This window comes from Micromys minutus, assembly GCF_963924665.1.
Source record: "Micromys minutus genome assembly, chromosome: 13".
Lineage (NCBI taxonomy): Eukaryota > Metazoa > Chordata > Mammalia > Rodentia > Muridae > Micromys > Micromys minutus.
The window spans coordinates 19,518,974-19,546,958 of NC_137982.1; the positions used below are offsets into that span (position 1 = coordinate 19,518,974).

The following is a 27,985-nucleotide window of genomic DNA, read 5'->3' on the forward strand; positions in this document are numbered from 1 at the left end:
AATTGATTGTGTAGAATTTATTCCACACTTTTATTTAAGTTCACGAGTGCTTAGAATTTAGCGTTCTATATTCCCAACAGAGAAGGAATATATCCAGGCAGAGTTTCTCTGTGTAACAGAGACATTGCTTTGTAGATCAGACTATCCTCGAACTCACAGAGACCTGCCTGTCTCTGCCCCTTTAGCACTGAAATCAAAGGTGTGTGCCATCATGATTTGGGTGAGTCTTTGTTTTAGCTTCACCATGGTTAGTTCTTCAATGTATGGTAAACGACAGCCATTTATTCATGATGTCTTATGTAGAGTTACCCTATAATGGGGGAGGGGACAGCACATGCTATCAAATCAAAACACTAGGGCCAAAAAAGGGTTACCTAATCTTTTGAGCTAATGGCCAATGGGATCCCATAGAATGCCAAACATTGCAGGACATTGTAACCTCCAGAACTTCATGCTAAAGATACCACATACTTGAGTCATTAAAAATAGAAAAATCAAGCAGGTATTGATCTGAAAATTTTATCACTACTAACTAGCTTTCATAGTGCTGGCAGATGCTGTGCTTACTACCAAAGAAAAAAAGTAATCAATAGTCTTATTCATCTGTGAACCCAAAGAGCAATTTGCACACTGGAACAACAGTGACATGAATTTTACCAGCATAACCAACCACACTCTGACTGAATTTAAGGCCTACTCCATAAGATGGAACTCGGCCCTGGAACTGTTATTTAGGACAAGAACCCCTGTCTAGATAAGCCATAACCCTAATTGATAATGTTCTACTATTATTCTGCTAAGTAGACATGGTATTAAAATGACTCTTAATGACTTATTTCTATGACCATAAATTAATGCATCTCTCAACCTTCTTTAAAAAAAAAAACTGCTTGTACCACATGTCCATTAACACAGAAACACACACTGTCCAGCGTTCAGGAAGTAGGAGACCTTGGAGTGCTCAACCCAAAATGGGACATATTTATCACACTCCTTCCCCCAAGGCCCAGGGAAGTTTAAATGAGAGGACAGGGAGATTGTAAGAGCCAGAGACAAAGAGTTAAGGAGCATAACAGGTAACTTACACATAAAACACATAGCGGTTAATTTTTAATTATTTATTTAATATTTAATTTTAAAAATGTCTTTTCGTAATCAAGAAACAAAACCAACCTATAGCAGCATTAAATAAGAGCAATATATAAAGAACAATGTGGCCAACTTTTCCAGGTTTGCCTCATATGCATTATTTGTGTGTTTACATGTGTGTAAGTGTATAGACACACACACACACACACACACACGTGTGTGTGTCCGTGTGTGTTTGAGGGAAAGTGTGTAACACAGAGAGAGAATGAATTTTTAAAAGAAAGATGGATCACACAGTCCTCAGAGGATATAGAGACAAAAGGAAATGTATTTGGGAAGTAAATTTGTGTCTTTAATTTGCCCTGAGTTCTTTGGCATAGAAGTGAGGTCTAAAGTAAATGATACAGCAAAACTTTTAATAATAAGAGAACTATACTCCTTCCTCACCACACACTTTACAGTAGAATCAAAGGACTATGCTTTTATGCAGCCCTTACAGGAAAAGCAAGACATAGACAAGAAATAAATTATCTCCCATTGATTGTCATGGAGAGGCCGAGCTTATTGAACTAATACTTTATTAGTATGCTCTAGCTCAAATGATGTTGATCTTTTATTGTTCTTGTGGTAACTCTTTATTTTAAGTATCTTATCATTATGAATTCATTTAGCATTGATTACAATAGCACTGATCATAAAGAATTAATTTGGCATTTCTGTGTATGTCACATGCCCTTATATAAGAGTTTGGCCGTAATTCAAAATTAATTAATATGGTGAAGTTTATTGCTTTGCTGTTGTGCATTTTTTAATGGATCTAAGAGATGTTTTTAGCAGGTATACCATATCAAGAATGCACCTCAGGTATCCTGTTTTCAATGTCAATCCCGTGTAGTAATAAATGGTAAGTTTGTCCTTTTCTTTTTGTTTGTTTTCATGTCTTAGGACATTTAGGATTCCAGGTCAGCATTCAGGATAAACAAAAGTTTGAGTACTGAAAATTTGATTGTGGGTGTTATGTCTTCTGGTCCACTTGCTATACCTGGTCTGAGTAGCATAATTAAGGGTTTCGTTTGTTTGTTTGTTTATTTGTTTGGTTTTTGTTTTGAGGGTTTATGTTTCCTCTTCTCAATCAATACCTATTGTCTCTCACCAATGAGGGTTTTTTTTTTGTTGTTGTTGTTGTTGTTGTTGTTTTTGTTTTTGGGTTTTTTTTTTTTTTTTTTTTTTTTGGCTTTATTTTGGTTTTTGGTTTTGGTCAGAAAACAGTACCCCCAGAAAAGGATTTTCATTTCCTATAATAATGTACAGAATCCCCAGAGATTGAAACACCGTAGGCAAAGTGAAATTGTTGACCTTGGGCACATGGCAATCAAGCTTCCCAATCTAAGTCAAATGTCACATTTCTGGAACCTGTGGCCTTCAGTTTAAAATCCACTTAGGAGACAGGTTGATGGCTCAGCAAGCAAAGGCACTTGTCACCAAACCTGACTACCTGAGTTTGGTTGCAGAGCCCACATGGTTGAAGGACAGAACTGACTCCCTCGAGATGTCTTCCTGTCTCCACACATACCCCATGGCATGTGCACACTCACACATACTCAATAAATACTTTGTTTACATTCTCTTTCCATTATGGCTGCTACTCTGTCCCTTCCAATAGTGGCACAGGCAAGTTTGTTAGGATGTTGTGTTGCAGATGATTGGGCTATAGTATCAATAAATGTCTGCTATGACAAAACGTCATCTAGAAACCTCAAACACTGCTGGCAAAATCTCTCGGGCTGTTCTCATTCCTCTTATAGGCATAATCCTGTGTGTATCTTTAGGGACACTGGACTGCTTCATCTCTTCATGATACTTTATTAATAGACAACCTGGTACAAAAAAAATTTTTAAAGGATAGCTTTCTCCTGAAGGACAGTCTGGAATATGGGATTGCCCAAGAGGAAGATCCATGTGGAATGCCATTTTGACAGGCTCTAGAATACAAGAGGCCATCTCAGTTACCAAGAAGGAGCAACAGGACATATCTAACTGATGTGGAATCTCAAAGAAACATGGTGACCAGGTACAGTGCAAGATTAGCCAAAAGAACTACCACAGACCAACTGGGTGGGCTGACAGATGGTACCCATGGCTAGCAGCTGAGTAAGGGAATTGTACGCAGTAATACAATTATGTCACTTGTGATTTCTACCAAATCCAAAATTAGAATACCGCTGGAAATACTGGTAGTGTACTCCTTGGCCTTGTAACGACTTAGCCAGTAGACAGGACACTCACCACTGAGCTTCACAAAACAGTCTCTGGAAGTGAACCTGGTGTACAATGAGCAGACAGGTCAAACATAGTCAGACTCAGTGCAGTCAGAGACTTCTGGGACAATACCACATTTCCAGGTGTTTGTTAAGATTCCCACTCAGCTTTGCCAATAACAAACAAACAAATGAACAAAAAACCTTTAGAATATAAAAACTGGATTATTCTTGCCAAATATGTACCATATAACATACACAAACACAAAACCCTTCAAGAAAGTGCAGGGTCAGAGGCAAAGAATATGACTCAGGTTTAGAATGTTTGCCCAGCACGTTCAAAGTCCACCTCAATCCCCAGCAACATGAGAAAAGGAAGAAAAAAGAAACCCTAGTCAAAGTACAAACCCTTCCTGGGGGAGGCTTTCTGAACAATGGTGTGAGGTACTATTATTACTCTTGAGTTTAGCATCAAAAATTTTCTCATAGAAACAAGAAGAATATTCTGCTCTTTCTGTCTGGTATGAAGACTGTGTACAACCCTCTATTCTTAGTTCTCTAATTTTGGATATCTTTTTACTTGTTACATTTATTTATTTTCATCTTGCAACCCAACACCAGTTCTTCCTCTCCCCACTGCAGATGTCTTCTTGGTTAAAGTGGCTATTCAAGAAAGACAGCCCAGCTGCAGAACACAGAAAATCTGAAGTCCAAAATATGCCTGTCCCATCAGGTTGGTTAAGGTTTCTAAGCAAAGGGAAAACTAAAGCAAACTGAAGCAATCAGTCCTTAATGCCTTCATTTACATGTCTCCTGATTGTAGGTGTTTTGGGGTGTCTTGGTGGCTGCAATGATGTCCCTAACAAGTTCAGTACCTCCCAGTGTCTATAAGAGGGCATTCTTTGTTTCTGCTATGGGAAGCAATAACAGAGATTTACAGTTCTCTGGTATAGCACAGGATTTCCCAGAACACTGACTAACGGAACCGGTCAGAGTTTATTGATGGAGCACCACATTGAAAACCCAGGTTTATTAATAAGTAGCTGCATAAGAGGAGAAAAAGCAAGAGCAGGTACCAAAAGGTGCAAAAGCACAGGAAACAGGAAGGCAGTGTGGAAAAGAATGAGTGACCAGAGATTAAGTGTAAAAAGATCAACAAAGAAACTTGGGCAATGCTAACAGCCTTTGCCTTCTGTTTGCAGGTTTTAATAGCCACCAATCTCAGCGCTCCCCTTCCTCTGAAAGGCAGTATCAGAGAGCCCTGGCACTCACTTCTTAAAATTGTACTGGCCAATGATAAACAAAGCTCAAGATATAGACATATATTTTCTACAGAAGAAAAAGGAAAACACACGGAATGCAAATCCTCTGGCTCACAGTTGCAAGCTGACTAGTTACCCAAAATGAGCTCACTGCAAAAATCACTGTTCCCTCTGTAGGCTCCACTCACCAACTGGGTATAACAGACACTAGCCAGCTCCTGAACTCCTCCAATTAAGCTGCACAACCTGTTAGCGCTTTGCCAATGGACGCTATTTACTTAGGTTCTGCATAACTTGCCAACTGTTCACTCTGTGGAATTCCCAGCAACGAGAAAGGAACAATCGGGGGAAATTTTTGTTAACATCCTTTCTTTAAAGTTTCCATAGCAGAAGGGCATGCATCAACGTGGAGCAGATGCGCTGAGACCAAATGCTCTCTTCCTCATGATTACAGTTGGTTCTACCTGTGGATAGGCAAGCTAATTCCACTGCAAATGTGCAAGAGAGGGTAGTACTAGCGAGCAATGTGTGGTCCTGGAGGCTTTGTTCACATATAATAGGGTGCTTCATTTCACAAGATCTGGCACATTCAGAACACTGGAGCAGGCAGCCCTGTGTGTTGGGATCAGGATCTGTCTCCACTGCTTGCAGAATGCCCTGGTTCACGGCAATGTTGACAGAAATGGTGTGGCATTTCTTATTCAGCGTTGGAAAGTAATGATTCTTTCTCCTCAATGTGCTCAGTGACTCTGCGCCCTATTGTTTTCTGCCATTTGAAAACGCCCGAGGATGTCATTATAACTACATGTATCAATATTAAACCTTTGCAAACAGTTGACTAAATGAGCTGTTATTATCTTTGTTTCTGAAAATAGTGTACCTTTTTACTTCATTTATCAGTAACTAGGTGTAGTCAATTGCACTCTGGTATTGATCCCAATATCTATACCAGCCACAGACTACCTTTCCTCAAGGTCATTGTGAGGTCGGGTTATGATCAATATGAATTGACTGTCTGCAAATAAATTTATGTGGCTCACATAATTGCAAGTAATGCCTTTTTTCAAATTAAGGTGGACCATTTTATGAAGCATATGTGTTCGAAACATTAACAGTAACATCATCCAACTCTGCATAATGAACCGATCTCCTTGGAATTTACAAGTCTTCCCTGCATCGCCGAGAGCTGTGTAAGCTACCTGATAACCATTTCTAAATCACACCTGCAGAGTTTCAAGCTTTGGGTTTAGTGTTGATGCTGATTACGCTTCCCAAGCAATGGTATTTTCCTGGGTAATCTCTGGATGCTTCTTTACCTCCAATTTCCAATTCTCATTTCTCTCTGGGATGTTTCAAAAAGTTCACAGTAGAATGTAGAGCCATCCCAGGCAGAGGACCATATTTGGTAAAAAACAAACTGAACACAACAACCGAAAAATAAATAAATAAAAAGCAAACAAACAAACAAGAAAAGCCTTTCTAGAACCGAAGCATCAGCAATGACGCAGTGTGTAGAGCAGATTCCAGTACCATGCCTGCCTGTGGGCCCCCCACCCTGGGACACACTTGTGATCAGCCTGCTAGCCACTGGATGTCACTGATGCTTGGATAAATGGAACTTCGGGGGCATTTATCTGACTGTAAAAATCATGACTTCAGTGGAAAGCGGTTTAGCTAGCTACACTTCACTCAGGCAATTTCTAATTTCAGAAAAATAGGTTCATAAAGCCTACAAAGGCGATACCCAACTTCAAGCGTGATTAGCTTCCGTTGTTTATTTCGGCTTTAACTGGGGTATGAATAAATAGCAAGTTTTGGGGGTGCGCTCCGTATGACAGCAGCTGACACTCTCCTTTAAAGGGACACCAACCAATCAGGGTTGCGGCATCTTCAAATGGCCCATCAGCAACTCTAAACCGTAGAGCAGTAACTTGGAATCTCCTTTTGATTTTATGAATATTGTTTTCTCGTTTAACGTTGTTCCACACTTCACTGTTTTCCTGGGAAAAAAAAAAAAAACAGGATTATTTTGACATACTAAAATGTACTTTTTCGGAAAAAAAATAATCTTGCTTCAGATTTTACGCGAGTAATTTTAACAAGTAATGGACTTTGTGAATCATAATTAACAGTGGCAAGTGTCAGAAGCACCATTGGGTGTATCAGGAATAAAATGGCTTCCACCTCAAAATTTGTTCTCAAATCAGATGGTAGCAGAGGGTTAGGATTTTCCTTGACAATGGAATGAATTCTCTCTCCAGGGTACACAAAGGGAACCAGTCAGGAATATCTACCACAGAAATGTGGTGAACTGCAGTGGGGGTCTAACTAAATGAAGGTTTATCTTTTGTCTTTCGTGTAGACACAAAGCAAATGTAGTCTGTGAGTAGCTTGGGAAAAAAGGCACAACACAAGAGCAAAGAATTATGACAAATGACATTGCACCAGGCCCGCTGCCGTCCCGAGCTTGAGCCATTTGAGAAGCTATTTTGAATTAATAACGCATGGCATCATGATTGCATTTGCTTAGCAGAAACATTTTAAGAAATAACAGCCTGCAGACAGAATCTGAAACAATGGTCCTCTGCCCTTCCATAGCACATAACTGTCATTTTTCTGTGGAGAGAAGGGGTTCAAAACTCACTCTAACCAAAGCCCAGGTTCCTGTTTGCTGGCGTCTGTACATTCACATGTGCAACAAAATCAAATTAATGCCCCTTCCCCAAGTCAGATATATTATTGAAAACACAGATGTTCGGAGACAGCATCAGTCCATGTCAGCTGACATCATTAGAACTGAAGCTTCAGAGTTAGAAAATGTGAGCAGGACAGTGTAAACTAAAATGTAACGGACACATAACAAGTCACTCATCAAAAATGAAGGAAGCAACTGCGTGGCATCAAGTCTGGTCGCCCCACCACACAAAAGGACGGAAACCAAGAAAACAAACTCGGTGTTAGAAACCTCTCTATCTGCGGCTAGGCTGACCGGAGAGCCAGGTGCTGAGCCAAATCACGCACTGCAAGCGAACGTGTCCCAATCTGTTCTGAGTTCAGGTAGCGGGGACACACCGAGTCCCACCCGTGGACGAGTGGCCGTGCTCTCTTAAACTCCATTTCCACCTTAACGGCCGACGGCGGCAACAGTAGGTAAGGTGGTCAGCGCAGTTCAATGCAAAACCTGAATGTACTGAACTTTCTGCAATTATACATGGGTCATCTCTGGACAATATGTTGGCCATCTGGTAGCATCTGCGCCACTGCCTCTAACAGCGATCCTGCTGTGGCTCCGGGCCATGGCAGGCCGTGCTAAGCAGGTCATGTGTTGTGTCTTTCAGTCATATTTAGGTCACAATTTGGGGTAAGAGAGAGCAGGAATGATCTTTATTGCACACAAGCAGTAAAAATGGATAATCCCTTGTAGGTACCATTTGCTTTGTTAGGTACAGAAGGACGGGCTTTACAGTTTTGCTCTACTTTCCATCCCAACTTGAACAAAAGAAAAAAATATATAGTTTAAATTTTAAGCATCTGTCTGTAAGTTATCCCCACACCTCAAAAAAATAATCTTTTAAAAAATGGTGATATGCCTATTTGTCTCTAATGAAAGAAAACTATAGAAAGAGAAATGAAAAACTCCTCATCAGTCCTTAGATAATGGAGAAAATGCAGGCTAACCTGAGAAGCTAGTTATATGTAGCAAAATTTTTGGCAAGAGGGGATAATTTAAAACCTCACTTCTTTCAAACAGGAATGTTAGCAAATGACACACTATTGAAATGTGTGATAAATAAAAGGTTTACATGTAAACAAAAATATCCGTTCAACTGAGAAAAGAGGCCCTGGCTTTCAGAATAAAAATCAAGATGTGTTCTCAAAATTAAAAAAAAAAAAAAATGCTTTAGACTTTCTGATATCAATATTAGGTTTCAGCTTGTGATATTTACTGATTATCTCTGGAAATAAACAGCTCCAAAATGCATTTTAATAGTGAGAACCGTATAAATATTGCTCAAGTTGACCTGGTATAGATTTTAAAATGCAATATGGATAAGACTCAAGTCCGACATAAGCAATTCCAGTTTGACATCAATTAGTGAATAGCTTTTACTCTTATAGACATATTTATAATGGAAAGGAGTGCATTTAGACTTTAAGGTCCTGCCAACTAATCAATTTGATGAACTAATTGATAATAAATGTTAATTGACAACTAACAGCAGTCAATTAATTGCATTCCAAATGCGGCTCCGGGAAGCTGAGCCAAACATTACTCTAACTCGGTCTTCTGAAATAATAGCTCAGCAATGACTTTGCAATAGGCTCTAAAGGTGAAAGTGGGCTAGCCTCTTGCTGAGTAGGATAGCAAGCGTCTCCGAGCCCATGCTCAGATGAGAAGCAGCGCATTCCCTAAGGTTCCTTGTCTCCAGGGCTGGAGTCTTTCTACAAGACAGCGTGGTTCACCAAAACCTCCTGTGCTTTGGGTTACCTTATGGAAAGTCACTCCTGGTCTCCAAGAAAACAGCTGATTTGTCTCCTTACATACTCCATAACTGTTCCAGAGCCACTGAAATGAAGGCAGCCCCAACTTTTAGTGTAGCTCTATTTGGTTGCAGGACTTTCACATTCAAGCAGTGATTTCTGTGAACCTGTAGGAAGAAGGCAGTGCCTCATTTCCTGAGTTCCCACTGTTCCATCAGACACAGTGCGTGAAGTATAATTAGTGAATTGTGTAATACTGAGTCCTAAAATTGTTGTCTCATGAAATGTCAAATATTGCTGGATTTAAACAGTTGATGCATACAGTCTTAATTCAAAAGCCACGCCTGTGGTCTCCAAATGAAACTGATCTGTGTAGTCTTACCAGTCAAGGGTGCTTGACTGTGCTGTCCGTTCGGGTAGAGGTGTTTTCATTACTTGCCTTCTTTCTGACTGCATCAATACCACCTCTTCTGATGCTCCATTCTGGCCACGCTTCCAAATCCCACACAGCTGCTGCTTTTGACGCTCCATTCTTCCGTACAGCTTCATTTTTCCTCACGATGCATGCCACATGCCCTGGTATGACATCTTCCCGTTTAACACAGAACTCAGTGGGTTAAGTGTACCTTCAGTGGAGATGGCAACAGTCATTGAGAATCTTTGGTCTCTAACCCATATAGTGAGTATTTGATGGTGAAATGAATCAGTCTGGAAATCGCTCCCCCATCTGATGTTCTAAGCAAACGTACAGCCCTTGTTATTCACGCACACCACATTCCCAAATGCAACCAAGCAAGGATCGGAAACAATCACTAAGTTCTATTCCTAGCACCTTTGTAGGGTGGCTCACAACCACCTATAACTATAGGTTCATGGAGTAACAACCTTCTTCTGAACCAACTCAGGTACTTATTGCATGCACACACACACACACACATACATACACACACACACACACACACACACACATTATTAAAAACAAAAATAAATCTTCAAAAATATTTAAACAAGAAACAAGCACAGCATCTTTACTGAAAATGTACAAAGATTTTCTTGATATTCTCCAAGAACTTAAAACCAAGAATTCCTATACCCTTTACATTGTTCTAGGATGATAAGTGCACTGGAGATGATCTGCACTATCTAGAACATGCCAAAAATCCACATTATATAAGGAATTGCACATCCAGGAGTTTAGTGTCTACATAGAGCTATAGGCTACAAGACATGACGATGTCTAACACGGGTTATATAGTGGGATGGAAAGAGAATTATCATGACAGCTGGAGAACCCAAGTCCAGCCTTGGCTCCAGATGACTTGTCACACTGGGAAAAAAAGAAAAAGAAAAAAGAAAAAACCATTCTACCTCTCCAAGACCTGGTTCTCATAACAGAAATAAAGATCTTGAGAAGATGGTCTCCTCACTAGAGGGTCTCCATGATTTTGTTATTAATTTTTCCTGTTTGAAAGAAAACAATTCTCCATTGTTCTTTTCTGGATATGTTCTCCCTTGGGGGGAAAAAGTAATAATACAATAGAATCATGTGTGTTTCATCAAGACTGTTACCTCAGAAGTCTTTATGGAGTTAGTAAATGTCACTATAAAGTTAAATAAATGGCAGCTGAGGGAGAAATGAGTAAGGAATACAGGGAGAGGCCAGAGACTTGAAATGAAATTTCAAGTGAGATGTGAGATTTGAAGAGACAGCTGGAGCAAAGAAGTCTCTGCCAGGAATTAGAGGAGTTTGGGGGTCAAAGGAAGACGGGGGGGGGGGATGTAAAGGTGAAGCCAGCACAAAGCAAGGCACTTTTCAAATTTTTGGATTTCCAACAATACCATGTAATGGAGTGGTTTAATTTCAAGAAAAGAGAAGCAACCATAACTCTGAAAGAGACAAAATAAAAGCCTGTGGGAGTGTGGGCATGCTGTGGAGGTGCTGAGAGTGCTATGAGCAATAGGCCCACACTTTCAGGACACTTAACGACATCCCGGGCCCATCCAAAAAAGGAACAGGACTCGGAACAAAGACACAGGCTCTAGTCATGTGAATTTCTAATTCCCCGTTGCTTTCCTGGATCAGATCCAAGTCAAACTCCCCAAGTCCCTAATATTCTGACCAGAAGAGACAGGGTGACTTTCAAACACAAATACAAGGGAAAAGACAGATTTTTCCCAAAATGAACATGAACGAAGTGTTTCTACATACCGGCTTTGGAAGGTAGATTTTGGCCTCTTCCCTATCTTTCATTACTTACCCCGCGCTGGTCCGTGTTTGTATTTTTAAGAGGGGGGAGAAAGTGTATGAGAAACTGGCCCAGTGACCTGAAGTCACTCTTCCATTTTCCTGCTGAATGTTAAGATGATATGCAGATAGCCTGGGGTAAGTGGGAAATCCTATTCCACATGGGAGAAAGCCATAAACTCATGGAGTGTCATTGTCACGGGCGAGTTCAGATATTATTTCAATAAACTCCTTTGAGCAACATAATCTATGAGTTTATTAAAAGACCCCCAGGTTTACTTGACGGACTATAAATAATCTATATGCTCCTTCAAACAAAACATTCAGATGACAGAGCAAAGGCATTCAGTTTTTCCCTCAGCTTCCATTAGGAGCGGGTCTGTTTGCTGCCAACGTAGCCTCCTGATGCATTTGCTGGGGTTGGATGGGATCCTAATGAGGCTCTGTGACAACAACCACATCTGGATTTCCCACCGCCTCTGAGTGGCAGGTGAAAGAAGGTTCCAGAGGATGCCAACAGACAAAGCTATTTCTTTCTACCCTGCTGTACACAGCGAGTGTTTTCATTTGTTCTTCCTTCCTGCTCCTCCGAGGAGCATTATCCACTTCCTAAATCCTCCTTGAGATGCACCACTTGGACTCAGACCACACCCTTGCTCTCTTCCCTTGGTCTTCCTCTTCCTGTCCTGCTTCATTTCCCCACTTCTGCTTTCTTGAGATCCTAAGAACTTGAAGAGTGACCAATAGAAGCTGCTAATTTATTGTATCATGTGACCTCAAGGCCTCCGTGAGTATAACTTGCTTATTCTAAGACATATTACAGGCACCCCCAAATCTCAGATCTCATTCAAAAGCCAGCCAAACAGGATACTCTCTCAAGATGTTCTCTGGTGGACTAAGCCTTTTACGAACAGGATGTGACGTGTGTTCACATTTCCCACAAAGCCAAGCCTGGGTTTCATGTTAGCAAAAAAAAAAAAAAAAAAAAAAAAAAAAAAGGAACTGAATGAGTTCTGGAAGATGGGGTGACTGTAGCGGCAGGATATATGTTACTAAATAATCTGAGGCTAGCACCAATATAAAAACAAGGTTTTCAAAGCTAAATGCAGTGCATAAAAATAATTGCAAGGATTGAAAAAAAAATTGAGACCAAAACCTGGAGGCCCTTAGGGAAGAGTGAGGAAGGGTGAGAAGGTAGCCCAAGTCGGTCATGTGGGGAGAGAAAATGGCTCCGCAGAGGACACATTTGAAGGAGATAGCCAGAGTCTTAATAAGAAGAATAGGAGAGTCTCAACAGAGGGTCATTATAAAAATATTAACTTTGAAAATAATATAATTACATAGCCAAAAGAAGGCTTCAAGCCACATTTTTCCCAGAACAGTTTGTCCTCCTCTGCTAATTAGGATCCATCTCCTGCCCCCCTCCACCACCCCCCCCACCCCGGGCATCCTACTCTATCGGTAGGAAATGGGCCTGAGTTTAAAGTTACTCTCACCCGTAGCATTAACCCAGACTGCTTGGGACAAGTCCGGTATTATAAAGAAAAGAGCTAAATGTTCCCCCTGAGAAACTAAATATCTTGGTGATGATAATAAACGGATCTGTGAATGTCAGGCTCAGGACCAACTGCGGGAGACTCCACTGGGCTCTGGTGGTGGTTGTTCCTCTGGGCATTTTGGGGAGTGGTGGCTGCTTGTATTTTTAACTCTTTTTACATCTTTTTTAAAACACTTTTTAAAATTTTTATCTTCTCGTATTTATCTTAATTTATACTCTCATTCCCCACCCCAGTTCTCTCTCCCTCCCTCCCTCTCTCCCTCCCTCCCTCCCTCCCTCCCTCCCTCCCTTTCTCTCTCTCTCTCTCTCTCTCTCTCTCTCTCTCTCTCTCTCTCTCTCTCGTCTTCTCCCAACCTTCATTTCTCCTTAGAAAAGAGCAGGCCTTCTGAGGGTATTAACTAAACTGGCATGTTAAGTTGCAATAAGACCAGGCAGCTCCTCTAATATGAAGGCCTATGGAGCAGCCCAATAAAAGGAAAAAGTAGGCAAAAGAGTTAGAGACAAGCCCTACCCATGCCCAAGCCCTGCTCCCACTGTTAACAGTCTTGAAAGAAGGCCAAGGTACACACCATAACATATGCGCAGAGGGCCTAGGGCAGACCCATGCAGGCTACCTGGTTGTCAGTTCAGTCTCTGTGGGCCCCTATGAGCCCAGGTTAGTTGATTCTGTGGGTTTTTCGTGTCCTTGACACCCCTGGCTCTTACAATCATTCCTCTTCCTCCTTCTTTTCCTCTGTCACAGGAAGCCCTGGAATTTTACAATGTTTTTGTAACTCCAAAATGCTAAGAAGAAACGAAATCTAATAAATAAGATTGTACATTTTCCCAATCGTTGTTTAGAAAGTAAACAGAAGTAATGAATGTGACCAAGAATTTTAAAAACTATTGAGTTCGTTATTAGGGTGATTGCTTTGTTCTTCTTCTTCTTTGCTTGATATCACTGACAATCAAATGCAGAGCCTAATGCATGCTAAGCAGACTTTCTAATTCACCACTGAACTACATCATCATCTGGTTTATTATTATGACTTACTTTGGAGGTTATAGACTGATGTAAAGGAACATTTGTTATCATTTTCCATTGCTAATGGGAGAAAAATAAAGAAGTGAGTTTTCATACCAACTTTATAGTGCCACAGATGGTACTCAGGGCCTTCTTATTTTAGGCAAATACTCTAGCACTAATCTACACTCCCGGCCCAAAGAAGTAGGTTTTCCTTGAGGAATGCAACTATATAGACTCCAAGGAAGCTTCAGAAGGAAGTAGTCAGATTCCTGCCTACAAGGAAAGTCTCCAGACATAAATATTCCACAGTTCATATTTTTCTATTTTTATTTTATCTTATTATTTTATGGGAATGATTGTTTTTTTGTCTGCCTGTGTGAGAACCATGTGCATGCAGTGATAGCTAAGGCCTGCAGAGGACATCAGATCTCGTGGAACTGGAGTTAACAGATGTTTGTGAGCTTCCATGTAGGTGCTGAGAGTCAAGCCTTGAGTCCTCTGGAAGAGCAACCAGTGCTCTTAAGCACTGAACCCCTTCTGCTACTCCAAAGTTCAGAGTTTTATCCAGAGGGCTTTGGTTTCTTTAAACGTAGTTTGTTACCAGAGGTCTGGAAATTGCATGTACAAAGGCAAGTCAGATTGATTGATTGATTGATTGATTGATTGATTGATTGATTCTTCTCTCATATCATGACTGCAGTTTCCCCCTCCCACCTCCCCCTCTGTGACTATGTACTGAGTAGAGAAAGGAATGTACATGTTCTGAATGAATTCCCTGAGAAGGATCTGCCACACACAGAGATACACCCAGTGTCACTAAAGATATGTTAAAAGGTCAACTCCTGTCATGGCTGATTTTGTGTGTCAACTTGACACAAGTTAGAGTCATCTGAGAGAAAGGATCAGCTGAGGAAATGCCTCCATGAGAACCAGCTGTTAAGTATTTTCTCAGTTAATGATCACTAAGAGAGGGCCCAGCTCATGGTGGGTGGGGCCATTCCTGGACTGGTGGTCCTGGGTTCTATAAGAAAACAGTCTTTACAAGTCACGTGAAGCAAGCCACTAAGCAGCATTCTTCACCTCTGCATCAGCTCCTGCCTCCAGGTTCCTGCCCTGCTGGAGTTCCTGCTCTGACTTCCTTTGGTGATGAACAGCAATGTGTAAGTTGTTGCAGTATGGCCTTTTGCAAATTATAAGTATTTTGGTGTATTGCAATTCTAAGTGTGGCCCCAGAGACCTGGTTGCCCCAGAGACAAAAAAGTCAGCATGTAGACCCAAACGAGCTATGTGACTTTGCCCGAAAGTTATTCCTGACTGGTGAATAAGCACCATCAATAGCTGGGCAGAAGAGACACAGGCAGGGTTTAGAGTTCCTGGGATTGGGGGGCAGGGTATCAGAAAAAAACAATGAGAAAGCTGGGGTGGAAGAGGTAGAAGTAGAAGGAGGAGAAGGAGAAGGAGAAGGAGGAGGAGGAGGAGGAGAAGGAGAAGGAGAAGGAGAAGGAGAAGGAGAAGGAGAAGGAGAAGGAGAAGGAGAAGGAGAAGAAGAAGAAGAAGAAGAAGAAGAAGAAGAAGAAGAAGAAGAAGAAGAAGAAGAAGAAGAAGAAGAAGAAGAAGAAGAAGAAGAAGAAGAGAAAGGTGAAGAAGAAAAAACCAACCACCATGGGTTAGATGAGTCATTAAAACATGGTCCTGGAGAGGACTCGGGTAAAGATGACGGCAGCCAAGGCCTCGAACTGCATCATGGAGGTTTCCTGTGGCCAAGCAGAAAGTAGTGATGGTGAGGACACGACAACCAAAGACTACTGCTTTGACTCCTATGCCCACTTTGGTGTTCACAAAGAGGTGCTAAAGGATGAGGCCTGAACCCTCACATACTGCAATTCCATGTTTCACAGTCTCTTCAAAGACAAGGAGGTGCTGGATGTGGGCTCAGGCACTGGCATCCTCTGTGTGTTTGCTGCCAAGGCAGGGGCCTGCAAGGCCATTGGGATTGAGTGTTCCAGTATCTCCAATTATGCTGTGAAGATTGTCAAAGCCAACAAGTTAGACCATGTGGTGACCATCATTAAAGACAAGGTGGAGGAGGTGGAGCTGCCCGTGGAGAAGGAAGACATCAGCAGCAGCAAGTGGATCGGTTACTGCCTCTTCTACGAGTCCGTGTTCAACATCATGTTGCACATTTGTGACAAGTAGCTGGCACCTGATTGCCTCATCTTTCCAGACCAGGCCACCCTGTATGTGACAGCCACTGAGGACAGTATAAAGATTACAAGATCCACTGGTGGGAGAATGTATGTGACTTTGATGTGTCCTGCATTAAAGATGTGGCCATCAAGGAGCTCCTGGCAGATGTGGTTGACCCAAAACAGCTGGTCACCAATGCCTACCTCATAAAGGAGGTGGACATCTACACAGTCAAGACAGAGGACCTGACCTTCACCTCTCCCTTTTGCCTACAAGGGAAGAGGAATTACTATATGCATGAACTGGTGGCCTATTTCAACATTGACTTCACCCAATGCCACAAGAGGACTGGCCTCTCTACCAGTCCTGAGTGCCCATACACACACTGGAAGCAGACTGTGTTCTACATGGAGGACTACCTAACAGTGAAGACTGGCCAGGAGATCTTTGGTACCACTGGAATGAGGCCCAACACCAAAAACAATTATGACTTGGACTTCACTATCAACCTGGACTTCAAGAGTCAGTTGTGTGAACTCTCTTGTTCCACCGACTTCCAGATACACTGAGGTGCCAGGCTGGCCCTCCTGCAAAAGGGGGCTCCAGGTCTTGGCTTGAGAGATGTGAGGGAACATCATGACTGTGTTTTGCATAACTTATGTTTTTATATGGTTGTGTTTATGCCAGTAAATCCTCAGCTGACCATAGAAAACAAAGAAACAAAAAATCGTAGCCCTAAAAGCACATCAATTGGAGTTAAGAGCAGCTCAGATGAAATATAGTAAAAACTTGGTGTTATCAATAGGAAAGTAGATTGTATATTCTAATACTATAAAGGGTAGATATCTGCCCAGTTCTGTGTTGTTTAAGGCTTACTGTAAATAATAAGATTTGTGTGTATCTTTTATCTTGGAAATGAATGATCAAAGCAGGGTAGTAACCCCAGACTGGAATTAAAAATTTCTACAACTGGAAGTATGAATCAAATAAAATCAACTTGCTTTTTGGTTATGGTGTTTGTTGTAGCAATAGAAACCCTAACTAAGACATTCCCAGGATACAAGATGCCAAAAATCTGGAAACTTTTCATTGATACTGAAAGTTATTCTAATACCCCTTTCTATTATAAGAGAAGCATAAAACAAGGCTCCACGAAGGGACATTTAACAAAACACATAATCAGTACTTCTCAAGCTGTTGAGAATGTTAAAAGAAACATGGGAACAATTGCAACAGCCGCAAAGAGCCTACTCGGAGAGATTGTGACGAACTTCAAGGTGGTGCCTTGGAGACGAGACAAGCCACAGAGCAATCTATGAATGCTGTGGCAGTCAGAATTAATACTGCTTATGTAATGACACTGCTACATTTATATTGTTGAGCAATACACTTACCAGTACACTAGCTTTGAATGGTAATAGAAGAAATTGAGTATAAGGATTTTCTACATTGTTCTTCCCAAGTTTTGTGTATCTTCAACTGTTCCTATAAAGATAGTTTACTTTGAAAATTTCATTGTGAATTAAACTTTTAAAAGTAATCCACCTTTTATAGAAGCCTTTTAATCAAATAGAAAATATCTTGGCTTTTTAAAATAATATTTCCAAGACCAATTTCATGGTCTAAATCTGGAGGGTATTTTAGACATTGGTTTCTGTCCCTGTGAATGAAATTGTTTTTCCTTGCTTTCTGACAATCTGAATTAGGTCCCTACTTTCTATTATTATTATTATTATTATTATTATTATTATTATTATTATTATTATTATTATTATTATTATGTCCTTACTTTCAACAAATGTTCTCCTGTTGAGAATGGAATCACCAGAAAGCACCGGAAGCATATAATCCTTGCATTCCCATTAATATGGTCATGGCACAGAGGTAGCTGACACTTACATATTAAGTACAGATCACAAGTTTTAAGCATCTAAAGTAATTATGACAAACTAGTCATGATCTTTCACTGTTCCCTTGATGCTGTTCAGGACAAATGTAAGCAATATTAAAGGACTACAAGGTAAGAAATTGGGTCTTTGACAATGAAAGAATAAAGTCATATGATCCAACAAAGATTGGGAGTTGTACTGTTGAGGTTCTTGTTTTAGTTTTTTTGTTTGGGGGTGGTGGTTGGGACTGGTTTGGTTTGGTTTGGTTTGGTTTGGTTTGGTTTGGTTTGGTTTGGTTTGGTTTGGATTTGGGCCTGTGTTTTGTTTTATAGTTGCTTATGATCAACCCCAGAGCCTTGTAAATGCAAGGCAAGTACTCGACAACTGAGTTACAAGCCTGAGGCCTACACTCCTGTTTGAATCCCACTGGCTCCATCAAGCAACCAGGAAGACTCACACATATTTGTCTTATACCCAACATTCAACCCCCCGACATTCCATTGACTGGCCTATACACTCTGTAACAACCTTCACCGATGCCCAAGAAAGTAGAACCACGTGGCAGTGACTCGGTGCCAGAGTGAACTGACAGGTTGTTTGGGAAGGTGACTGTCCACTTATGAGCTCATGACATTCCAGCTTTCAAATGCTTCCTGACCTGGACCCTTGAGTCAAAGATCTGAGCACCTGGTTGGAACCCCTCTCAGGCACTATGTTATTAGGGGAAAAACATGCTTGCAGGGTACTAGCAGCAAGCTCCTGCCTGACTGAGCTGCCAGTCATCTGTGAGGCAGCAACCCCCTTTTGGCAGTTGGCCAGAGGAGGGTGCTCTGTTGTTAGAAGATGGGTCTGAAATGAGGGAGGGGGGAAAGAGACAAATAGGCAACCTCTTTCCTTCAGGACTCACTTCAAACCTGCGAGGGGAGCCCTTGTGGTATCTCTCCTTTTTTTCTCTCCTCTTGTCACTCTCTAGTCTTTGAACAATAGAGACAACAATGGTCTTGTCTAAATGATTTCACAGGCTATTATTCAGACACTCAACTTTTAACATTTCAATTTTGTCATTCTGTTTTCACACAAAAGGTGCACTTCTATAGTAGAGCAGTCCCAGAACTGTGTCAATGCGCAGTAATAGCTTCCAGCATTAAGTTGATCATTAACAACTACATTATCCGAGCATAATCAGGACCTCAGTCTTTTGTGTGATTGCAGCATTACTGAATTTGAAACTAATGGGAGGATGCACTCCTAACCACATATGAAAATATTTATATAGTAATAAAAGGTAGGGAGAAGCAAACAGTCGGAAACATTGCAAGTGAATAAAAACACTTGGATTTTCTGTCTAAAGGATGAGCTTCCGAAAGAGAAACAGGTAAATGCTGTTGTTACTATAATATGCCTTTATCATAACATATCATCCCCTTTAAAATACTAGACAGAAGTTATTTCAGGAGGATTTTAAAAGAAAAACAAATTCGATAATTTTGTTTACATTTATTTAGTTGAAAGGTGTGGTGATTTGAAAGAAAATGGCCTACATAGTCCCATAGAAAGTTTCACTCCTAGGAGGTGTGGCCTTGCTGCAGTCGATGTGTCTTGTGGGAGGAAGTGTATCTCTGGGGGCAGGTTTTGAAGTCTCAGATGTTCAAGTCAGGACAGTGGCTTGTGGTTTCTTCCTGCTACCTGAAGATTTCCTTCTACTGCACCGTGTCTGCCTGTGTGCCAACATGCTTCCCACCATGATGATAATGGACTAAACCTCTGAAACTGTAAGTCAGCCCCAGTTTAATGTCTTTCTTTATCGAAGTTGCTGTGTTCAGGATGTCTCTTCATAGGGACAAAAAATTCTAACAAGGAAGGGATATGCACATGCCACCTGGTATGCATGTAAAAATCAGAGGGTGACACTCAGGAGTCAGTGCTCTCCTTGATCACGTAGGTGCCAGATAGAAAACTCATGCTACAATTTATAAAAAGCATCTTTTCCTTCTTGGATATATTTTTTTAATTTCAGTCAATAACATGGAAAAAAATCTGTGTAATAATACTATGGATATACTGAATTATAAATTTTTTTTTTTGCAAACAACAGCAATTGGCCAGTGGATAGTGTTTCAAACCTGGATTGTTCTCTCTCCTCCCACTTCTTTCATAAGGAATAATTCAATAATGGATCGTTTCAATTTACCCATAATTCAATGGTTGTAACTATACGGTATACACAATGGATTCCAGGATCTGAACTGTCAGGAGGATGACACTGCAAAGCCCCAGTCTTAATGGATTAGCTCATGAAAAAGGAGTCTTGGCTGCTAGTTATGAGGAAAACCAACACTTTGTCAAAAAATCAGGTTATGCTTATGTAAATACAAAATATGAAATACAAATATGAAGTTTCTAATGTTTGATAAAGCAGTCATTTTTCATAAATCAACCATTTAGAAAGAAACTTTGAAGCTCAGAATAAACTCAGAATATTATAATGTGGTGACTACACTGTTAATTATCATATTGGATGCACCAGGTCATTTGAGATGTTCAGAGGCAGAAGGATGTTTAAGTCAGTCACTGAGGCCTACATTTTTAAAGTCAGTACAAGATAGAGCTAGTTCTTGTGATATTTGCCAAAATGGTAATAATAACTTTTAAACTTATATAGTTTTTAAAAGCCATGATTATAGATTGATTACAAGAATTATTTATGTGAGTGTGCATGTGTTACATAAATCACTATTTATAGAACCCACCATGGATTTATAGAACCCACCATGGTTTCTTCTATAGGAAGAAACTCCATCAAATAAGGGAGGTGATTTCTTGAGCACTTTTTTCTTCCTCTCTCTCTCTCTCTCTCTCTCTCTCTCTCTCTCTCTCTCTCTCTCTCTCCCCCTCCCTCTCCCTCCCTCCCTCCCTCCCTCTCTCTCTCTCTCTCATTTCTTCTTTCTTGTCTTCTTCCCCTCTTCTTCCTCTCTGTACTTTTCAATTTTTCTTCAAAACAGTGCATTATTTTTAGTTATGTTTTTGTTAAAATTTCATATTGACATTGATTCAAAAATGTAGCAACTTTGTGTTTATGTGCCATTTGTGTAATTTATCTGCACACCCAATACTCCTGTTTCTACTTCATTGATATACACAAAACACTACCATTGCCATGGTTGTGTCTCCATGCCTGTAGAATACTCTCTTACACATCATTTCTTAGAAAGACCTAATATAAAACACTGTACAAGAACTTAGTACATATGTCTTAGTTATAACACTGCTTCTAGAGAGCACTCTGTACCCAGACCCTGCAGGGAGAGAGCCGGTCTCACAGGGGTGCTGACACATCTGAGAGCGCAGGGGAGACCAACACCCCTGATCAAATTCCTGTCCCAAGAGGAACCCCCCCACCCATCCCCCACCTGAGCACTCAGGACACTGGAACCAAGGAGCAGTCTGGCACAGGATCCTTCCAGTTTCCACCTGTGCCAAGAATTGACCCTGTGCTACACAGCTCTCTATACCCAGACTCTGCTTGAAGAGAACTGGTCCCCCAGTAGTGCTGACACACAGGCTTACCAGAGGGTGAAGCCACTGTCAGAATCAGCAAGACCAGCTAACACCAGAGATCAGCAGATGGCAAGAGGTAAGTCCAAGGACCTAAGCAACAGAAACCAAGGCTACGTGGCATCATCAGAACCCAGTTCCCCCTCCACAGAAAGTATTGGATACCCCAACCCACTGGAAAAGCAAGATTCTGATTTAAAATCACAACTCATGATGATGTTAGAGGACTTTAAGAAGGTCATAAATAACTCCCTTAAAGAAATGCAGAACAACATGGGTCAAAGGATAGAAGCCCTTAGAGAGCGACAGGAAAACATTAGCAAACAGGTGAAGGAATTGAACAAAACCATCCAGGATCTAAAGAACAGAAATAACACTGTTTTTACACACAAAACATTCTTCTAAAGTATCCCAGCTCAAAATCACTTCTACTCTATAATTTTGTTACAATTTGCTATTCTATCAATGTATATTAGGAAGTACAGAAATAAAAATATTGTGCCAAAATTGAATTACTAAAATATGTTTAGGGTTCATTATGTGGACTGTCTTCATAGAAAACTCAAAGATATACAGAAGTGTGAACCATGAGATGCAGGGTTAGTGGTTTTACTTCACAGCAGTTTTTGAACTTCTAAGATTTGTTTAGAGTGTTTTTTTCTTCTGATTTTCAATTGATGTTTCTGTTGCCCCTTCTATTGAAATAGATTCTTTTCTCATATATGTCCTGATTACGATGGCCCCTTCCCCTACTTCTCCCTGCTCCTCCTCACCCCACCCCCTTTTGGATATATTCTCATTCTGTCTCTCTTTAGGAAAAAACAAAAACAAAAACCAGGCTTCTCAGAGACAACAGAACATTAAAAAAGAAAAAAAAAAAGATAAAATCATGTTGAAATTGGAGGAGACAAACAATAAAAGGAAAGGCACATAAAAAAGGTAAGGGAATCAAAGACCCTCTCAGTCCCACGCTCAGGAGACTCAGAGACCCAGTTAGTTACAGGTTCCCACAAAGTACTAGCCGGAACGCTATAGTAAATATGTAGAAGTCCTGGTGCAGACTTGTGTCAGCCCTGTAGTTACTACTTCAGTCTCTGAGCTCTTATGGGCTTTGCTCAGTTGGTTTAGAAGGTCTTGCTCTCCTGCCAAGCTCCATCCCTTCTGTCTCTATACTCTTTCTACTTCATCATGCAAGGGGTTTCCTGAGCTCTCAGGGGAGGGATTTGATGAGAGATATCTCATTATATCTGTTTATTCAAAGCTCTCCTCCTCTCTCTCCCTCTCTCTCTCTCTCTCCCTCTCCCTCTCCCTCTCCTCCCTCTCCTCTCCCTCTCCCTCTTCTTCTCTCTTTCTCTTTCTCTCTCTCTCTCTCTCTCTCTCTCCTTCCTTCCCTCCCTCCCTTCCTCTCTCCCTTCCTCCCTCCCTCCCTCTCTCCCTCCCTCCCTCCCTCCCTCTCTGGGTGTGTGTGGGGAGGGAGTGCAATGGCTGACTATGCATCACTGTATTTGTTCCAGTCTGCTGCAAGAGGAAGGTTCTCTGATGATTGCTGATCTATGAGTATAACAGAATATCATTAGGAGTCATTTTATCACTACTTTTTTTCCAGACCAATAATACTTGGTTTTTTCCTAGGTCTCTGCGCTGTCTGGCCTCTGGTTCTTTGTTATCCTAGCATGAGTGGGTTTCATCTCATGGAGTTTCATCAGGCATGGGTTTCATCTCATGGAGGGGGCCTTAAGTCAAATCAGATGTTGGTTGATTTTTCCCATGAGTTTGTGCTACCACCATCCTAGCATATTTTGCAGGCAGGACAGATTGTAGATCAAAGGGTTTGTGGCTGGCTTGGTGTTTACATTTGTCTTTGATAGCATGCAAAGTACTTTTCTGTACCAACGACATTAAACACATAGGAGTAAAGTCTCTATGTAGGCATCAGCTCACCCTCTGTGTTCAGTGAGTTGTATAGGTGTGATATCCAGCAATTGGGACTTGCTGTCAGTTTATAGAGAGCAACTCTGTATTCTCAATAGCTTGGGTTGTTTTGGGAATTTTATGGAACTTGTGGGCCAACAATCGAACTGGATATAAACCAATCCTGCCACTGGAAGGTTTGTTTGGTGACAAGAGATGGTTGATTGGGACTCTGTCTATCCTATTATTTGAAGAATTCATTAGGATGGCCTTCACATAATTCATAAAGTTTCTTTAAAATACTAAGGAAAAAAGTTGTGTTTATTCTTGATTTGAAGGAATAAGTGTACTGAAAAGATACAAGTACAGATGGATCAGGAAGCTGTAGGTAGCCATCCTACCAGATTACCAACCACTAAACAGAAAATACCATGGTTTCTTCGTGGAGAAAATACTAATTTGTACATATTCTTTGACAGAAGGCAAAAACAAGTCTCAGCTAGAACCCTGTTGTTTTTCAAGAAACTTGGCTACAACTTTGATGTTCTTCAGAAAGCTTTTCGGTTTTTTACTTCTATATTCCTGCAGTGCTAGTGACAATTCTGTCATATGACACCAAAGATGACAATGTTTGCAGGAAGACTGTACCTCTTCTGAACCCAGAATCCTTCTTCTACTATTTCGTGCTTCATGGCATCTGACATTTTGCCCTACCTCCATTCCAAGAAGTCATGTCATAAAAAATCTGTTGGTGACTAGGATATGATGACCTTTCTTGCTCAATGTTGTTTCACTATGACTCAGAGACTCCTGTTAAGAGTTTCTTTAGTAAAGCAAACATAGATGAAACTCCCAAATTATCCCCAAAATGGTCTCTGTATTACTTCTGTGTTGTTCTTTGACTAACTACTACAAAATTTAACAGTCCTCACACATAAATATGTTTTATAGCATATAGTTCAAGTAGGGCAGAATTCATGGACAGCGTACCTAATGGGTCCAGCTTGGGGTCTCCCATGAGGCTTCAGTCACCTGAGGCTTAAGCAGAGATGGATGACATACTTCAAAAGTGGCTTTTTACATAGGAGGCAAGTTGGTACTGGGTGTTTATAAGGTCTTAATTTCCTATTCCCTGGGCTTTCCAGGAGTTTCTCAAAATATCAGTTGGCTCTACCCAAAGATAGCAGTCTCAGAAAAGAAGAGGAAAGGCACAGTGACTCATGCTCCAGCACAGCAAGTCACACACTGGCCAGCCACAGGCAATGAGAAAGAGCTCTATAAAGACGTGTGAGCAAAGAGGAAAGTCATTCAAGGCCATTCCGCCTCATCATGCCTTGCTCATAACTCCCTCTATTATGAAGTGGAGTTTGTTCTTTGGTCAGCTTGAATCTAAGATGGCCTACAGCTGCTTTGACCAGCTGAATCTAGCAGAAGTTTTGCTGTGTCAGTTTAGACTTAAGAGCCAACTATTAGTTTGAATTTAGTGCTTTCTAGGGCCCTAAGCCTCCACATAAGAAGTACAGGCTGCTCTGATAAGAAGGGCTACATGAAGATGGGTTAGTATATCAGGCATATATGGAAACTAGGACAAGTAGAGCTTTTTCTCATCGCTTTGGGCTGACTATGCTTGCTATGCTGAAGTCATGGTGGTTTTTCCCTTCTGACGTTGCTTCTTTGAGTACAGCTCACCCCTAAACTGAGGCCAAAAGGCAAGCCTACCTATCTGGTAGGGTCATCATAAATAATCTGTTGCTTTCTTCCCTTACCACAAGTTGATATAGATGTTATAAAGACAAAAAATAAAAAATAAAAAAAAATCTATAATAAAACTTACGCAAATTTTGTTATTTACTCTTGGTTACAGTCTTAGTTTTTTCTCCTCTTGCTGTGTTAAAACACCCTGAGAAAAGCAACTCATGACAAAGGGGCTCATTTCAGCACACAGTTCAAGGACATAGTCCATTGTCACAGAGAAGTCAGGGGAGCAGGAGTTTGGAACAGCTGCATCCACAATCAGAAAGCAGTGATGATGAGTGCTAGCACTCAGCTCAGTTTCTCCTCTTTGCACAGTGTCTTAGTCACTATTCTCTTGCTGTAGAGAGACACTACAACCTAGGTAACTCTTTTCAAAAGCACTTCACTGGAGACCCATTTACAGTTTCAGAGGGTTATTCCATTATCACTGTGTCAGGGAGCATGGAGACAGGCAAGCATGGAGCAGTAGCTGAAGGTTGCATCCTACTCAATAGGCAAAGAGAGAGAGAGGAGAGAGAGGAGAGAGAAGAGAGAGAAAGAGAGAGAGACAGAGACAGAGACAGAGAGAAGACTGAGTACCTGGGAGTGGCATGGGCTTTGGAAACCTCAAAGCCGACCCCCAATGACACACATTCTCCAATAAGGTCACATCTGCTAATCCTTCTAATCCTTTCAAATAGTACCACTCCCTGGTGACTAACCATTCACTTATTTGAGCCTGTGGGGGCCATTCTTTTCTGAACCACCACATAGAGTCTAAAACCTATGGCCCAGGTACAATGCCACCCATTTTTAGGATGAGTCTTTTCATTTTAAATAACATCCTAATCAACACAATCTCTCACAGACAAGACCAGAGGCTAAGTAATCCTTCAGACGTGTGCCTGAAAGCTTGTCTTCTAAGTGATTCCATAGCCCAGAAACACCATCAAAATACACTTACAACTCTTACATTATAATGTAAATTCTCCTACGACAGGGCCTTGAAAAGTACTTTGGTGACATCCTGTTTTTTCTTTCTGTTGTTTGTTGTTGTCCTTCTTTTACTACAAACTTCCCTTACCAAAATAGTAGTCAGAATAATCATCATTAAAATAAAATACCACCAAACTTTATCCTGATACCCAAGGTAGGCTTTCGCCTGGTCACATATTTTCATTGCAATGCACATGTCACTTTTGTCATTCTTGCTGCATTTATTAAGCAAGTACTTAATTTAATCACAAGTTGCATAATAGCATTTTGAACGTTTGACTTTCCTAAATCCTAATCTAAAACATGGAAAGCACACAGGACTCCTATTTGATTTTTTGGTTACTGCTCGTTCAGTAGTTGTGAAGCATAGATTATGGCTTCACTTGACACTTCCAGACACACACTACTGTACTTGGTTCATATTCATCCCACATGTCCTCCCTGGACTCCTTTCCTCTGCAACTGTTTCCCTTTCACATTGGTTCCATTGATAAGCACATGATAGATGATACATAGATAGATAGATAGATAGATAGATAGATAGATAGATAGATAGATAGATGGATGGATGGATGGATGGATGGATGGATGGATGGATGGATAGATAGATAGATAGATGGATAGATTATAGATAGAAGGATGGAGAGAGGGGGGGGGATAGACAGACAGACAGATAGATAGACAGACAGACACAGTGAGCTAACCATTTAATGTTATATAACCAATTGGTATGCCCTTTCCTGAGGAAGACTTTTTTTTCCCACTCTCAGCATTTCTTTCATTGCCTATAATTCTTTGCCTAGAAGTAAGCCTCATATAACAAATTTTCTTAACCCACCATCTGTTAATACCTAGTATCAATAGGTGTACAATAAATATTTGGTGAAGAACAACTTCCCAAAATGTCCTTTGAACTTCACACGATTTTGTAATAAAACTTATAAAAGAAATAATGCTCACATTTCTTTTCTTGAACTTCATATTATATTCCAAATTTAATATGGTCATTTCATTAACAAAACAAATTTTTTAAATATCTTGTCACATATTTATATCCATCAACCTATTTAAGCCTCAAGTAAAGGATTCTATAGCCCCTTCCTTCAGAAGCCCTGGAAAGTATATATGTTGTCACTCATATAATTGCACTAATCACTACAAAAAATGTTTCTACTCTAAAAAAATATAGAGCAGACAGGCTGTGAGGTCAAACATTTGCTAATAAGGAACAGAAGTGGTTACATGTAAGTAAATTTTTCTATATGGGAGTCCAAAAGTCCAAGTATTCAATCACAAACATTTTGACCATATGTACATTCATGTAGAACAGATTAGCTGTACTCTTCCATAAATATAAGAATCAAATTATAATAATTATGAATAATTTGGAATTATTTTATGCAATCACAGGCCGTAAGTACTAATGATCATTCAGTGGCAACATTTCCCACACTGCATGTATGATAGAAACAACAAGTTCATTTGACAAAAGGAAGCAAATTCTGTAAATGCCTATTTCAAAAACCTTTTAAGAGTAATTACTTTCTTTAAAACAGTTTCAATGTTCTTTTCCCTTTTCTCTTACATATGCCTCTACATCTGTGTTTGGAATCCAATTTTTACATTTAATTACAAGCAGAGGAATTTGCCTGTTTAACATCGGTGTAGACCTAAATTATTTTACATACACACAGATTCTTGGAAGTTTCTAGACAAAAGTATTCTAAAGTTATGCAATTCCGTGGTTTTCAGAGTTTAAAGTGTGTTGTAGTCATCCACATGGCTTATTACCACAGAGACTGCCAGATCACTC

At 40.5% G+C, this 27,985-nt stretch overlaps 1 pseudogene across 1 annotated transcript; it reads left to right on the forward strand.

Moving 5' to 3' along the window:
* The first annotated feature begins 15,613 nt into the window (after positions 1-15,613).
* LOC308428848 (protein arginine N-methyltransferase 1-like) lies at positions 15,614-16,656 on the forward strand (annotated as a pseudogene). Its single transcript has one exon. The product of its transcript is annotated as a protein arginine N-methyltransferase 1-like (transcript).
* Positions 16,657-27,985: the final 11,329 nt, after the last annotated feature.